This window comes from Rutidosis leptorrhynchoides, chromosome 3 (assembly GCF_046630445.1).
Source record: "Rutidosis leptorrhynchoides isolate AG116_Rl617_1_P2 chromosome 3, CSIRO_AGI_Rlap_v1, whole genome shotgun sequence".
Lineage (NCBI taxonomy): Eukaryota > Viridiplantae > Streptophyta > Magnoliopsida > Asterales > Asteraceae > Rutidosis > Rutidosis leptorrhynchoides.
In genome coordinates, this window is record NC_092335.1 from 533,326,140 (window position 1) to 533,330,374 (window position 4,235).

The 4,235-nt window shown below is 28.5% G+C and overlaps 1 long non-coding RNA gene across 1 annotated transcript; it reads right to left on the reverse strand.

Moving 5' to 3' along the window:
• Positions 1-306: 306 nt before the first annotated feature.
• Positions 307-1,381, reverse strand: LOC139898399 (uncharacterized). Its single transcript, XR_011777005.1, has 5 exons — positions 1,286-1,381; positions 1,131-1,188; positions 861-950; positions 744-794; positions 307-506 (listed from the first exon to the last, which is right to left on the reverse strand). It is a non-coding gene; the product is annotated as an uncharacterized lncRNA (long non-coding RNA).
• Between the last annotated feature and the right edge of the window lie 2,854 nt (positions 1,382-4,235).

Below are 4,235 nucleotides of genomic sequence, written 5' to 3' on the forward strand. Positions count from 1 at the left end.
ACATGTATAAATTTACCTATTGAACACACTATACTTTGTAAACTTAAGATATCAATATTCAAAACACAGAAAAAAACACAAACTCAATCTTCCATAATTAACATATTAAATAACCGCTCATATCAATATTTCCTAAATCTCTACCAAAATCTGAATCTGTGTTTAAAAGAACAATAAAGAAAACTAAATGCAGGTATAAGTCAACGTTTTTAACAGGGAGAAACAATAAAAAAAAATATGAAGACACATACCTAAACACAGTCCTAATCTTCTTCAGAATCCTCATTTAGCCATTGGATAAATTTTTCAGCTTGTTTAACAAAAAACCTTATCTGATTCATCTGCATCTTTTTTTCACTTGACCAATTAAGAACAGCTTCTTCTTGTATAATATCTTTATCATACAAAAGATGCAAAATTTGTACAAACAACTGGGCGTACTCTTTTCCCGATTCCAAACATTTCTCTTCAAACTTCATTATCACTTCAATTTCATCATCTATACCCTGAAGATACGGTGAAGAAAGATTAGGTTATCCCGAACGTGAAAAGAACGAACGTGACATAATGAAAGGGCTTAGGTAATCCGTGTTTTTTTAGTTATTAGAAAAGGGTATTTTAGGTATTAGCATTTTAACAATTGATTTATTACGTAATATTTTTAGGGGGTGATTAATTTGATCAAGAATGTAGATAGACAAGCAGGACGCTATTAAATTTAAAAGTATAGAGGTTGATTCTACCTGAAGGAACATCCGGATGTTGTGACGGATGAAGCATACTTATAATAGCTACTGCAATATCAAGAATGCACGTAAGTTTTGTTCAACAAATAAAGTCAAAAGTAAATGTTAACTCACCTGATGAAGAAGCGAACGGTTGTGCAGGCTGAGGTGCAACTTTTACCATACCAGAATCATCTCAGGCCATATATGTGATATCTGACAACTCTGATGAACAGTAATATACATAAATAAACAATATCAAAATGTCAATATCGAGATTCTCATAAGAACGCCTGTTCAGAAATATCTTGAAAAATTTCTACAATGACTTTGTAAAAAACACGGTTGTTAAAACTACAATTATATACGCAAGCTGTGAGACAATGTAGCAATCAATTAACATACCCTAAACTTCTAATAAGCCATATCAGTGAGTTTATCAAGACAATGTTGTTCAAATTCCCTGCAACACACAAGTTATCATATTAGAATCATTATGTGTATAACGGCAACACACGCACACACACACAAAAAAAAAAAGATGATTGGAAATTCCTTACTTATCTTGGAGCTGTCACGCTACATTAGTGGACTCCAAAAAACATCAAACCCTGTAGCAACAGAGCAGATAATTACTTCTCTTGCTTCATTAGTTACAACTTTTATACAAAAAAACTAAATTCTAACTATAAAACCAAATAATAGAAAAATAACCTGCATATTGCATTATAATTAAGATGATTTTACACTGTATGAACCATTTCATTAATCATAACATCAAGTGACTTCTCAACCGACTAATCCATCTAGTCCACCTGCAAACACAAAACAACACAGCAAAGATCTAACATAAAATAATCAGATATGACTCAATACAAAAAAAATTTAACCGATAAAAATAAAATGATCACTTGAAGTAATGAAGTTTTCAATACAACCCGAATTTAGTCAATAAATTTGACATCTCGTCTTCTTCATACGTTTGACAAATTCAATTCTTAATCTAATCAATATTTGAACAAAAAAGAACAATAACGAAACATTAAATTAACTCATAAGTATTATATTCAATCATCATGACAAGTGTGTTAATTCACCAACAATAAGAAGATATCAAATACACTAATTACACTAATTACAGGCAGGATGAAGAAATACTTACAATGATACTTGAATTATGAAACCCTCAATCTAGACTCCTCAATCGACTAATCCATATAGTCTACCTGTACACACAAAACAACACAACAAAGATCTAACATAAAATAAGCAGAATCGATTATAACAATCTGAACACATACATCAACATCGATTTTCAGTGTAGATTCCAAAATAAACAATAAAAAATCACCTCGACGGCGATAACAGTAGAGGAGGCGACGTTGGCTACAACAACAATGGTGATCATTTAATCGATTGAAACCCTTGCATCCAAATCTTAGAACGAAGTAGATTAATTGATTACCGATTGTTGGTGAGATACAACGAAATCGATTAAATGTTATAGTATTCCGCCCTAAATTTTTTTTTTTTTTTAACAGCTACCGTGGTTTTAGAAGGGTAATTTAGGAATGAATTATATGTAAAATGTAAAATTGATTTATTAGCTAATTTTTTAATGGATGATTAGTATTGTAATGTAATTTTCTAATCTAACGGTGATTAAGGGGTATTGAAAAACATTTATTAGCTAATTAAGACTCTCTTTAATGTATATATATATATATATATATATATATATATATATATATATATATATATATATATATTGATTTACCAAATAAAATAAAAATAGTGAAGTGTTTTTTTTTCTTCTTTTTTTTTTGAAAAGCAGGGAAAAGAACTTTATTACTATAAATATTTATGTTTATATGTATATGATTGGGCTAGTCCACGAATTATTATATTATATTATATTATATCATATTATACCTACATACTACAATGCGTGGCGAATGTCGTCGCTTAGTTATTTCTAGATTGTCGTTTTAAGTTTGCGTTCACACTATAAACGGCCCATCAAATTCAACTCAATTTACACAACGGTCCTTCAACTTTATACTTTTTCAGGGGTAGAAAGCGTAAATATATAGTTTTATCAAAATAAAAGAAACTAATTCCACCCGAATTTTTAACGGGCCCTATCTTCTCGCTCGGTGCGAGTTACATTTTTCCGAAATTACCATTCAACTCGAAAAAATCTAACGAACACAACGGGATTAACTACGCGCGAAACGGACATCGTTAAACAAACACTAAATATTTCGGGATATATTTCATACATATACATACAAGTACAACAAACAACTCAACCTATTAGATATATTAGGCACAAAACAACATATATCTAAATTTAACCGCGCGTTGAATACAACCGCAGCAACGCGCGGTCGATTTTTTTTTAGTTTGTTACTATTAATTTACTAGTATTAGTGTTTATGCATATTCTTTTGAAAAAAATACCATAATTGGTGCTCAATTTTTGTGCCAACAATCAAGGTAGTATCTAAAAGTTAAATTGATTCTAGTTAGTTAGTTTTAAATATTGTACACTAATAATCTCACCTTGTTTAAAATTTCGGATCAACTATGATTGATTTAAACTTTAGCTCCCACCGTGATTTTTGATAGGGAGTTTTGAGACGAATCATGATATTTTTTCTATTCATTGAAATGAACTTCAACTTGTTCTATACGTATAGAATAGAAATGCTTAAATCATACACTTTTTTAACATTAACATGATATTTATATTTATAAAATAAAATTAATATTGTAGCATATAAAGTGAGAGGAAAAAAAAGAAACATAAATTATAATTGAGTGGTCTCTGTCTCTACAACTATTAAATACAGAAGAAAAATAGGTTTTTTTTTTTAAAAAAAATTGAGTAGTTTTTACTATTGTTTAATATTAGAGAAAAAAAATAATTGAATAACACATTTTTGATATACAAATATTCACATAAATAAATAAATAAATAAATAAATAAATAAATAAGTTAATATTAAAAAGAGAGAAAGAAACTTAAACTATGTTATGTTAATTTCATTAGGGTCCGTTTGGTTGGTAGTATTTCATGGGATTTTGTAGGATTTGCATTTGAAATCCCACAAAATGATATGTTTGGTTGGAGGTTTAAGGAAAGGATTTGTATTTTAAATCCTATTTAGGAAGGATTCTTAAATTGTGACAACCCGGAAATTTTCGACCAAATTTAAAATTAATCTTTATATATTTCCGACACGATAAGCAAAGTCTGCAATATTGATTCTCAAACTTTTTGAACTAATGTTATATATTCAGTTAACCTTTGACTATTGACCGACGATTCACGAACATCTATTTGTAAATAGATATATATATATATATATATATATATATATATATACAATAAGTTGAAATATTAATTATTCATAAATAACTTGCAATGTGTATTTAAAAACTGATTTATGTATATTAAATAAAGATATATACATATATAATTTCAAGTTATTTAGTAAACGATAG